Genomic DNA, 13372 nt, shown 5'->3' with positions numbered 1-13372 from the left:
AAGAGAAGCAGAAATTCTCCTGCTACCAACACTAAGTTAAGTACTGGACATATGTTATTAGGAAAAAAAAAAAAAAAACAAGACTTTTTAAATGCATAGTTGGGCATATAAGGAAGAACAGACGGCTTTGGTGGCAGAGGGGCATACGTGAGCCCATGAGCCCTTGTGGCTGCCCGGCGGTCTTCTTGGTCTCTGTAATCCAGCTCAGAGCTTGCCATTCTTTTTTTTTTTTTTTTTTTTTAAGATTTTTTACTTATTTATTTGACAGAGAGAGATCACAAGTAGGCAGAGAGGCAGGCAGAGAGAGAGAGAAAGGAGGAAGCAGCCTCCCTCCTGAGCAGAGAGCCCGATGCAGGACTTGATCCCAGGACCCTGAGATCATGACCTGAGCCGGAGGCAGCGGCTTAACCCACTGAGCCACTCAGGCGCCCAGAGCTTACCATTCTTATAGGGACAGAAATTGAAGCTTTGTCTTCCAAAGAAAAGGGACTTGAAGCTGAGAACTTTAGACAAATACGGGACCCAGAAAGCTCTAAATCTCAGGGAACCCCTCAGAGAAAGTATTCTTAAAGCAAAACTCCACCTATCGGTCTAGAAAGATGACAAGCTGAGTCAAAAGAGTATTTTCTGGGAATCCAATTCCAAATGTGTGTTTCATGAAGGGTTAGGGTTCCAAACAATACTTTCGCAAAGCCTAGAAATCTTGAAAGAAAGCAGTTTGCATAAAGATTGGACCCAGCAGGATGGTACCCTTGGGGCCTGTGCAAGAAGCGAATGCAAAACTGTCCTAGAGAGGCAACCCTCAGGCTAAGCCACAGAGAGCAATTCACCGGGAGCAGCAGTCACCAGATTCAACAATGAGGAGGAGTGAACCCTGAGAATTTCAGTCCCGGGAAAACTCTGGTAGAATCTACAAAATGTTTGTCCAACATGAATAAAACATAACGTGAATAAATCATAAGAAAACAATAGGACACTATGAAGAAACTGTACATTTGTGAAAGAATACATACAATTTCTAGAAATAAAAAGCCAATAGGTACACTAAGCAGGATGTAAGTGTTAATCTAGAATAAATTAGCAAACTGTTTTTTGGAAAGGGAGGGTTAAACAACACATTTTTAGACAGAATTCAGAGGACTTACCACTCTCAGATAAATGATGAATAAAAGCTTTTTAAAGGATGTAAGGAAGGAAAAGGCCAGAAAGAAAGACAGATTTCAAGTAGAAATGGTAAGCAAAGAAATTAGCAATAATGTGGGTGGATAAAAGAAGCATTTCTTACGTAGAATAATAACAAAGCTGTGTCTCAGTGGTTATTAATTTAAGTAATAAAAAAAAAACTAAGATATAATAAAACCCCAAATACCTACAGCATTAAATAAGGAAAGTGGGTAATTATTGTTTAGGAGAAGGTTAGAATATATGTTGGCAATTTCAACATAATCACTTAAACAACAAGAAATCGAGTGTATAATATTTAATTAATTAGAGGATAAAAGAGATAAAGATACCTTGGCCAATCTTACAGAAGTCAGACAAAGATAAACGCACTTTGAACGGAAAGCAAAAAGAGAGAGAAAAGAGAGATAAATCTAAAAATTTCAGTAATTTACAGGAGATGTCAATGGACAAAATTCTATAGTTGAAGAATAGAGGCTATAAATTGGGTTTTAAACATCCAACAAAATTCTCATTATATAGGAACATCAACATAATGACACAAAATAATTCACTGTAAAAAGATGAGGAAAATAGCCCAGGTAAATAAAAATCATAAGTTAGTGTAGCTCTATTAATACAAAAAATACGCTTGGAGGGAAAAGCATTATTTGAGTTATATGTGGTTACTACACATTGATCTAAAGTTCAAGTTACAATAAGTAATAACCATTTCAAATGTATATGCCCCCAACAACATACAGAGAGAGCATTTTACATGAATAGAAAGAGAAATGAACAAGCCAACAATTATACTAGAAAATAAATGCTCCTTATTCCTTAACCATAGATCAAGCAGACATAAAAATTCTTTATTTGCAGCTCTGTTTGTAAGAACAAAAAGTAGTAACTGTCCCAGGTCAAGGAAATACAGAGCTATTATGCTTTATTTCCATATTAAGTTAATAATCAACAGTTAAAAATGGACACACTCTCATGGGTAATACGCATCATTCTCAAAAACATGATATAGAATGACAAAAGGAAATTGAAAAATATTACATATGGCAGGACAGCAAGTGGAGATATGAATTGAATATATGAACGTGGTCCTCAGAGGTGAGATTTGTACAGTTGGCAGTTATCTGCATATATCTTTTCCAAAGCACGAGAATGTTATAAAGGCACCAAGGAGAATAAGTAGAAAAGAAAGCCATTAGAGTTCTGGGGCTTTTCCACATTTAACAGAGCAAACTGAGAAGAAGAGAATTAAACAAATGAAATCTAGAAAAGTCTCCTCACTGATAAGGTGGCGAGGAGACGAATAAGGAAAGCTTTTTTGTTCCTTGGCCTCAGTATGTGTTGCTTCGGAGGTGGTTCTGTCAGGTCCTGTGATACCCCAAGTTACAACAGCCATTTTGGAGCTATGAGGAAGCAAGACAGAGGATGAAAAACCAACACACAGAAGCTGGTGGATTGGAAAGAGAGAAAGAATTCTACATCATACAGCCTTGATAATCTAGATAGTCACTACGTCTAGAATTTTGTTATAGGAGATAAGCATCCTTTTTGTAAAGTCCCTGCTACTTACGTGGTCTGCTGCTTGAATCCAGAAGTATCTTACTCTATCCTAGTGCCATTGAACAAGTCTATTTTCTAGATAACGGAAGGTTTTTTTGAATAAGTGAATTAAGTTGTTCACTGGAGTTGCAAAGATGACTAAGACAGGTTCTTGGCCCAGGAGATCAGCCGAGGAAAAAAAATTTACATTTAAATGGTAAGAAAGCACAGGATCTTGAAAGCTTTTGGTCACAGATGTAAAATAATAAAGGCAGCATTTTGGGAACATTAGTTTGGTATAATAAAAATGATTGAGACCCTTGAGTGCATATACCTGTCTGTCGAACAGATTTTATTTCGTTCGACCCCTATATCAAACCGATAAAGAAGGTAATATCTATGTTTTACAGATGAAGAAATTGAGGCCCATGGAATTTAAATAATTTTCTCAAGATCAGACAGCAGTAAGGTTAAAAGCAGGTTTGTTCAATTCCAGGCTTTCACGTGCTTTCTTTCATGCTACACTGTCCCTCCTATGCACTGCCCCTCCCCCAGAATCCCCCCACTCACCACAGCCTTCCCCCCCTCTTTTTTATCATTCACACTGGAGGACCCCCAGGGCAGGGAAATGGGAGTCAAGGGGACCAATGAAGGTAGGAGAGAGGCAGGCACAGGAAGGGAAAAGGAGGAATCAAGATGGGAGACATCTGTAAAAGGAGTGGTGAACCTTGGTGACAGAGGCACATGGGGTGGGGAATAGTGAAGTATCATGGGGAAGTATCATGCCAGAAGTCCTGCAGGTCCGAGTCCTGCTCCTTGAAAGAAGACTTAATATTCATTGCTTCCACCCCTTCCCTTATTCCTTAATGCATGATAATCCAACTTCTGCTCCAGTGTTTTTCTTTGAAACTGTTCTCTCTATATTGACTGTTGGCCTACTAATTGAAAATATTTATGCATATATTCCTTTTTTTTCTATTCTCCTTGACAGCTCTTCATTTTCTTTACATTTTCTCCTTTAGTTTCTCCACAAGATTAGATTTATTCTCTTTATTTCTTATTTAAAATCAATTAATTAACATATATGTTATTAGTTTCTGAGGTAGAGTTTAGTGATTCATCAGTTGCGTGTAACACCCAGTGCTCACTACATCATATCTCGTCCTTAATGCCCATCACCCAGTTACCCTGTCTCTTCTACCCACTTCCCTTCATTCTTTCTCTTTAAAAATCTCCTTCTCCCCCCACTTTTGCCTAATCCAGAATTTTTTGTGGATGCCTTACTTCATATCTGTCTTTGTAGTTGGCTCTAATTTTTTCCTTCTGTCCCTTAAATGAGTTCTTGGAGTATATTCTTTACTACAGTGATCTTGAGGAGTTTTATCTCCTCCTAGAAATCTTCTGAAGAATCCCAACCCTTTGATGCTTTGTCTCTGTACCTTCTTGCTTATAACTATCACGAGGCATTATATTATATTATATTATATTATATTATATTATGTTAAATTATGCCTTGTTTAAGGAGTAGTGTTTATATTTTTTATATCCTCTAAGTGTCTAGAATTCCTGTATCCAGAAGACTCTCCACTCACCTCTTCATCATTCATTGAACAAATACATGAATGACAAGCACGAAAAGGAAGAAAACAGAATAAACAACTATCAAAAGTGTGAAGCTGAAAAGAGAATAAGGTAGTAATTTGAGGATGCTGTGGAAATTCATATTCTATTTCTTTGACCTGATAGGTTGGATTTATTTAGAAGTCAAGAAAATATAGAATGTATAAAGGAGAGAAGTAGAAGATACATTGTAGAAGATAATCTGTTTTTACTGGAAGTCTACGGATTTAAATGCTAATCACTTCTAAATAAATCACATTCACGGTAACATAAAGACTGGTATTTGACCCCAAACTGGGTCCCATAGACTATCCAAGCTGACCTATGAAATTCACCATCACAGGAGGGAAGCCAAAGAACCAGGTAAAGATTTTTCTCTAGAAGAAAGAAGAGTTGCTCCTCCATTTTATATATTTATTTTTTTAGATTTTTTTTTTTTTAATTTATCTGACAGACAGAGATCACAAGTAGGCAGAGAGGCAGGCAGAGAGAGAGAGAGGGAAGCAGGCTCCCTGCTGAGCAGAGAGCCCAATGCAGGGCTCAATCCCAGGACCCTGGAATCTCGACCTGAGCCGAAGGCAGAGGCTTTAACCTACTGAGCCACCCAGGTGCCCTGGCTCCTCCATTTCAAATGGGAAATGATGATGGTAGCTCTGTGGGTGGTCAGGAAATTCCTATCAGATGGTTTCTATTTCTCTGTGAAGTAGAATGAGATCTTCTGGGATGGAAGGAGGGGATTAAAGGTTGGAAGAGAGTAGATAAGGTTTGCAAAATTGACTGAAGTGAGTGGGAATGGGAGTTGCCAAGTGAAAGAGAATCAAATTACTGGGGTGCCTGGGTGCCTCAGTCAGTTTAGCATCTGCCTTCAGTTCAGTTCATGATCTCAGGGTCCTGGGATCGAGCCTCACGTGGGGCTCCCTGCTCAGGTGGGAGTCTGCTTCTCCCTCTCCGTCTACCCCTCCCCACTGTTCATGCTCTCTAGCACTCTCTCTCAAATAAATAACTAAAATCTTTTAAAAAAGAATCAAATAGCTGAACAGAGCTAATCACAATCTTATGCATAGTATAGTCTCTTTAATAAACACTCATTGCAGAGCCATTTCACTTTGCTTCAGATGACATCTTTGTAAGTACTGCTCTTACATTCTGCTGGAAAACATCACTCTTCACTTAAGCACTATGTACTATACTTATCCTATCTATTAGATCCAACAGTGTCAATTGTGGTCTGCTCATTTGACGAACTTAGCATTATTTGCCTTTAACATTATGCATATAATAAATATTAAAATTTGGAGTGGTGCACAGGGGGCACGGTATAGAGCTTAAAGAGGGGGATACAACTGTTGGGACTCATTTAAATGTTAGAAACACTTTTGGCTTTTAGCATAGACCCCCCCTTGCTCTGTGACTTAATATTAACACACTCCTTTTGCCATCTTCCAAAGGATATGCTTATATACTGGGCAATAGGCACTCTATGTGTATTTGAGGAAGTGAATGAAGAGGCTGGTTTTCTTGATTCTATTTTCAACATTTTTGCCCACTTTGCATACCATGCCCCAGAAAGTGGCAAAGAGCGGGATTCATGTAAAGCTTTTGATTCAGTGTTCTCTTCTTCCTTTTTGTTTGAATTATCTGATAAATGTACTTGTGTATTTGACAGGTGGTATGAGGTGGAGGAAATATTTTTAGACCATGGAGTCAGAAGACCCAGGTAGGTGATGGCAACACACCTGCTAGAACCAAACATAATACATCTGTTGGTAGATCTTGTCTTCTTCAGCTTTATTCCTGACTAGTGCTGTGATTTAGGCAAATAATCTGCTCTCTGTTGGCCTATTTTCTTTATCTCTAACATGTTAATAATAACTTATTTTAACCTAGGGCATAAGGTTATACTGAAATCTAAATGAAAAATTGTTACGTAAGACAACTTTCGGATTATACTAATATACATGAATTCATCAAGATTCTCCATAGAAACAGAAATCTAGAGAGAGAAATTTCTATAAGAGAGATCGAGAGAAAGAGATTCATTTCAAGGAATTGGTTCGTGCAAGTATGAAGGCCATCAAGTCTGAAATCTGTAGAGTAGGCTGGCGGTCTGGAAATTCAAGGAAGGGTCCATGCCACAGTCTTGAGTCCCATAACTGCAAGCTGGAAACTCAAGCAGAGTTTTTATGTTGCCATCTTGAACTAGACTTCCCTCTTCTGGGAGAAACCTCAGTCTTTGCTCTTGAGGCCTTCAGTAGATTAGATAAGGCCCACCCATAATCTACATTATGGGGAAGAGTTAGCCTCACTTAAAGTCTACTGATTTAAATGTTAGGTCACATGTAAAAATTACCTTCAGAGCAATATCTACTCTGGTATTTTAACTACTAACTGGGCACAACAGCCTAGCCAAATTAACACTTGAAAATAACCATCACAATACAACATTGCGAGTAATACATGACTCTTGAGTTAGGCTGCCTAGATTTAATTCTAGCTCTGCCTTTGGGATCTCCCTTGAGCCTCTCTGTATCCTATGTATCTGTCCTGTGATTGAGTCTCCTCATCTAATAAGTCACCTTACAGAGCTCTTCTGAGGTTGGATGATACAGGTAATATGTACCTACACAATAGAGTAGCACACCGTAAATGTGCAAAAAGTTATGGCAATTATTATTAAATGTACATTATTGTTACCACTGTTCTAAAATCTGGAAATATAACAATATACAAGTTTTAAGAAAATAAATTTTTATGCTTATCAATCCTGTTGCTTTCCTTGCCCTCAGGGTTCAGGCAGTAACCAATCACTCTGGATTTACTGTGACAGTCATTATTTCAACATTCTTCCTTAACACCTCCTTTAGCACACTTTTTTCAGAACTTTCATTTTGATGTTTGATTTACACAATAGTGATGCCTTTGAAAACAAGTGACCTTTGAAAATGGTTGTTAAGTCTTACTACTCAAGGTCCTGGTTTATTTCATAGCTTGATAGAGAACCAGCAAATTAGTTAGCTGTCAGCCCAAAGTCTCACGGCTCTGTAGGCAGTGTCTTGGTGAAGGATCCTTAATATCATGCAAAGTTATTCATTAATTTTTTCCATAATCTCCAAGGGTTATAGTTTACTTCTCTGCATCTGTACATATGAGCATCATTTAAAACAACTTGTTGGTATGTGATCTTATCTGTTAATACTCATGTGATTTCCCATTTCCAACACTTATTGGTTTTCCAGAATTATTTAATTAACTGTGGGCTTTCCCTTAGTCACATAAGTGTATATTTAATGAGTTCTCAGTCCTGTTAAAATAAATACATGTGCGCAGATCTATAAGTTCTTAATGAATGAGTGTCTACAACAGTTCTGTTTAGATGAAAAGTAATTTATCTTAGGAAGAGAAAATAGAAATTAAGAAAGGAATTAAAAATTTTAAAAGGTCGTTAGTGACTTTTATTATTAAAGGTTAGTTATTAAAACAGGTAAGTTTTTGAAGTTTTTGAAGTTTTTAAAACTAAAGCTTACTAAATTACAAGTAGGATGTTATTTTTTGTTGCATATACAGAGGTGAGTTGAAGGACTGGCCACCAAGGAGGGTTCTCACAGGTTGGCAGTGAGTTGGCAGGGCAATTCATAGCACAAGAGCTGGGCCTTTACTGTTTCAGACCTCATTTTTTAGATGCCTGGTTGGCTCAGTCGGTTAAGCATCTGCCTTCGGGTGAGATCATGATCCCAGGTTCCTGGAATCGAGTCCTTCCTAGGGCTTTTTGCTCAGTGAGGAGTCTGCTTCTCCCTCTGCTTGCCACTCCCCCTGCTTGTACTTGCTGGCTTTCTCTCTCTGACAAATACATAAATAAAATCTTTAAAAATAAATAAATAAAACCTCATTTTCATCGGGTCCTGATTCAACTCCATTCTCAGAAAAGACTCTTAAGAATCAAACTCATAAATGATTGCTGGGTAATTCAGGTGGTCTATTTATTCATTTACACTGCAGGCTGTTTCTATCCAAGGATTAATCTAGAGTACTGCCCTCTCCTGGTTTCAAATTCTCTGAAACCCTGAGTTAGTATTTAGTCCACAGTTAGGCCAAAGGAACTGGGCTGTTGCATCTATGTCAGAGGAACAGTTTGGTTTTATGGTATGTGCCCACTCTATTTGCCTAAGGTACCAGGTTAAGGAGTATTTTGAGACAACATTTGAGGCCAGCAGGAAGGAATGTTCTATGATTGAATACAGCATCTTACATCTGCCCAAAATCTCTTCTGTGAGCCAGGCATTCCATGTTTCCATCACCTTTGATAAAGTTATTGAGAAAACACTCACAAATATCCTTGGCCCAGAAGACATTGCATCATTCTAGCCATTAGGGTACAGACCTTTCTCAGACACACTGCCCATTCCCTTAGACAAAGACTGAAAAAATCTTATTATCCATATAATTACTCTCTTTCACAGATAACCATATGACCATGTTTTCCTGGCAGGTGACAATATTGCTAAGTAGGATATGGTTTTCTTAGTCACGTTATGGGCCTAAGAATAGCCTGTAGAATTGTGATGTTTTCATAAATATTTTTTAAAAGGTCATTCTCTAAAGATAAAGGATTAATATGTGATATTGACAGATTATTAATTCAGTGATGACTATTTTATTGTCAGAAGTGAGTTTGCTATATCTTCAAGTTTAGGAGCACTCAATGTCCTTTTATAATGAAAATATGTTTTCAGGAGTTCATGCTACAAAAGACTTCAGAATTTGTCTCTTAAGTCTCTAAACTTTTCCAGGTAAGGACTGCCTTTGATTTTCATAAGTGTTGGGCCCCATGGGCAAGGAGAGAAACTCACACAGCCTGGGCTCTGCGTGAAAGTTTATAGCAGTGGAAGTCAAGCCTGGCTTAACTTCAAGATTGACCAGAAGAGGGCAGACAGCCTTTTGTGCTACCTTAATTTAAGTGATCCTTCCTGTATTGTAAGGAAAACAGATTTTATTCCCAAGACTTTTTTTTTTTTTAAGATTTATTTACTTGAGAAGGAGAGACAAAGGGGAAGAGACAGAAAAAGAGAGAGAGAGAGAACAAGGTGCTGGGAGGGGCAAAGGGAGAGGATTTCAAGCCAACTCCCTGCCCAGTGAGAAATCAGATGCAGGGCTGCATCTCTCCATCTCTCTACCTCATGACCCTGAGATCATGACCTGAGCTGAAATCAACTCTGACACTCAACTGCCTGAGCTACCCCGGTGTCCCCTCCCAAGACGTTTCTTTGGGAGTATTAGTAGACATTGATGGACATGGTTGTGCAGAGCTGGTAAGCAAGAGTAAGTTAATCATTTTTAAATTGTAGTTTTATATAATTTTAAAGGAAATTGATTACTTAAGAAAAAATATACATATGTAGGATTAACCTAAGGATGTCATATGATATACATACTAGACTCCAAAAGGCTTTAAGCATTACACACAACTCTGAAAATCACTTCAAAGAGTTTTGAATGAGCTTTTTTTTTAGGGCATTTCAGACTACTCTGAGAAAATCCTTGCCTGAACAGTTACTGTCTGTACTTTTTTTTAGAACGAATTCTACTTGGTCTCCAGCTATTAACGTTTATCTTATTTGTGATGCTCTTTAAGCACTTCAGAAAGAAGGATTAGTGATTAAGTACCAAGATGAAATGTTATTATTTCAATTTTATTCTTTCATTGCATTCAACTGAAGAACATATTAATCATTATTAGTACATATTTATTAAGATTTCTAATTCTAAGCATTTACTTTCAGTTTTCCAGTGATTTATTTTTCAATATGACTGTTAGGATGGTCTCAAAAATTATATAACTCCCTGACTTCTGGTTCTGCAGAAATCTGAACACTGTTGAGTACCCTGAATTTCCCAAATGTCCCCAAGTCCTTTAGCTAGCATCGATTTTCTCTCCAATATCCAGCAACTACAGTCCAATTATTCATCTTAAATTTCTTCAGGCAGTTCATCTCATCCTTGGATTTCTGTTCTTTAATATTTTTGAGCTCCAGTAATGTTTAATTTTTCCCATAAATCCTTCTGATGATTGCATACCAATATTTGTATCAGTTGAAATGTTTTCAGCTTCAACTACATGAAATCTGACCCATAATGAGCTTTAAAAGTAAGTAAAAGTAATCTGACTTACATCAGAGCGGCTCCTGGAGTAGGGTATGGTTCAGAGTTGGTTGTTGATGAAGAGGACTGGGTTCTTTCCCTCTTTTCCCACCACATCTACTGGATCACCTTTATCCTACATTTCTTTTGTGGCCACAAGATGGTGGTTTATAGAAATAGAACTACAGAGTTCCATTTTCAAGTCTAGGGAAAAGGAAGTTGACTTGCTACAGCTTTCTCTTAAGAGTCAAGACCCCAGCCAACCTCTCGTCACTTCTTATTGGCATAAACTGGTTTAGGTATATATACCAACAACAAGCAAGGGAGATGGGACTGATGCAATTGGCTCATATTAACCAATGATTCTTGCCCGCTCCCCCCAGCCCTTACCTCTGTGTAGAAAAGGGAGATTGGCTAGTCAATCATTCCATACTAAGCTGCTGTGAAATGATGTTCTGTGCTCTTCTATCGGTTTCCCTTTATGGCATTATACCTAATTCTCCAGACTGCAGTTAAGTTACCGGGTCCTCACTATGAGTATAACAGCAAGCTTAACTTTCCCTCCCACGAAAAGTCAGTGAAGATATTAGAAGACTACAACTTGGGAAAAAAAAATTAATACTGACTATCATATGTCACTCTTCCTGGAGCTGATCAACAGAGTACTTTGCCTGGGACACGCCACTGAACATTGCTATTTTCAGTACTTTTCCCACTTCCCACATCTGGGAGAGCACGTCTCCTCCAAGTAGGGGTCCTCTTTGTCAATATTCCCCAAAGGCAGAGGTCACAACCTTCTCTGTTTCAGATGACAGCCCAGATGAGTACTTTCCTACCATATATGGCCAATGACTACCACATTCGTCTTTTAAGCTTGATATCTCTATTGATTTCTGAGCTAAAGCAGCTGATGCCTATTTTAATGAAGCCAGTATTTCCATGTAGATATCTAATAGGTAACTCAAACTTAACATGGCCCCGAAGGGAACTCTTGACTTCTCCCCAATGCTAAACTTTTCTTCCCTCAGGCATCTCCATAAATAGAAATAGATGTATTTATTTATAGAACCCCAGGGATCCAGTTGATTGAGATTAAAATTAAATTTGGAATCAAATTAGAATTTTCTTCTTTTTCTTTGAAACACAATTTGTCAGCAAGTTCTATTGGCCACACATGCAAAAATCCAGCCTGAATCTGTCTGTCTGAATCCATCTCCTGAATCTTTCTCCACTGCTACTACCCCAGTCCAAATTTCCATCTTTTATACGTAACTGTTCTCTTAGCTGTTCCCCACTTTATACTTTTGTGCCTATAGAGTTTATTGAACAAACAATGGTCTGGTGAGCTTTTAAAACCATAAATAAAATAATGTCACTTGTCTCCTGAGTACATTCTAGACTTTAATTCTTATTATTTATACATGCAGCAAGTACATTCTCCTAGTCTAGTTTTTCATCTCTTAAAAATATTTTGATTAACATAAGGTGTTAAATCTAAAGCTGTTGACTATACCAATCTTTTCCTTTAAAGCGTGTCATCTGTTTTCCCTTAATAAAATCTAATGAATGTCTAAATGCATTTCCCCAGAACATTATAATGTTTTTTTCTTTAAACTTTATTTTTTAAAAAATTCCTGGGATTGGGGTGCCTGGGTGGCTCAGTGGGTTAAAACTTCTGCTTTCAGCTCAGGTCATGATCCCAGGGTCTTGGGATCGAATCCCGCATCAGGCTCTCTTCTCAGCAGGGAGCCTGCTTCCTCCTCTCCCTCTGCCTTCCTGTCTGCCTACTTGTGATCTCTGTCAAACAAATAAAATCTTAAAACAAAACAAAAAACTTCCTAGGATTGATTTTTGTGTTTCATGTGAGGTATGCATCAATTTTCTTTTTCTCCTGTGTGGTTAAACAATTGTTCTGTCAACATTTTTGAACACTCCCTCATTTCCTCTCATATCTGAAATGCCAAATTTGTTCATAAACCAAGTTTCTGAAAATATGTGGGTTAGTTGTGGGGGTTCTGTCTTTAGTTCATTGACCAAATTCTCTATCGCTATGCCAATATTACATTTGTATCTCAATTAGTAGAGCTTTATAACTGTTCATTAAGCTTAAGGAAAATCTCCTCAATTTATTATTTTGCTTCAAAAGAATTTTGGCCCTTTTCAGGGCTCTTTCATTTTTTGTATATAAAGTCAAGTTGCCAAGTTCCACACAAAAAAAATCATGATGAATTTCTAATTAGAATTCTATGAGAACTTTAAGCTAAAGATATTAAAACTGATATATTTTTTTGATTATATTGAATCTTTCCAAGAATATGGTATATGGATCTATTTATTTAGGTATTTAAAAATACCTTTCAATAATATTTTATGATTTATCTACAAAGTGTACATTTTATGATTCTTTGGTCGCTACTATAAATAGAAAAACTGCATTTTCTGTTGCTGTTATAAAGAAATGAAATTGATTTATTTACATTGGTTTTGTTTCAAACAACTCTGTTAATCTCTTATTAATCCTAATGAAGGTTTTATAGATTCTTTGGGTTTTCTGTCTAGATTATCTATATCATCTATGTCATCTAAACAATTATGGTATTAATTCTTAATTTTCAATACTCTATCCTCTTATTTATTTTTTCTTGACTTATTTCACTAGCTATGATCTCCAAAGAAATGTTAAATAGATGTTGTAGTAGTGGAGTCATTATGTTTTTTCTAGATTTTAAAGAGAATTTTTATAGCATTTTGACATCAAGAAAAGTGATAGGTAGAAGTCATTGAAGATTTTCCTTATCAGGTTATAGAATCCCTTTCTGCTCCTAGTTATGTAAGAATTTTAATCATAAGTGGATACTAAATTCTGTCAAATGTTTTTCCTGAGTCTATAAAGATC

The sequence above is a fragment of the Mustela putorius genome, unplaced genomic scaffold (assembly GCF_011764305.1).
Source record: "Mustela putorius furo isolate JIRA1106 unplaced genomic scaffold, ASM1176430v1.1 tig00003863_pilon_pilon_pilon, whole genome shotgun sequence".
Taxonomy (NCBI): domain Eukaryota; kingdom Metazoa; phylum Chordata; class Mammalia; order Carnivora; family Mustelidae; genus Mustela; species Mustela putorius.
This window is presented reverse-complemented; position numbering follows the sequence as displayed.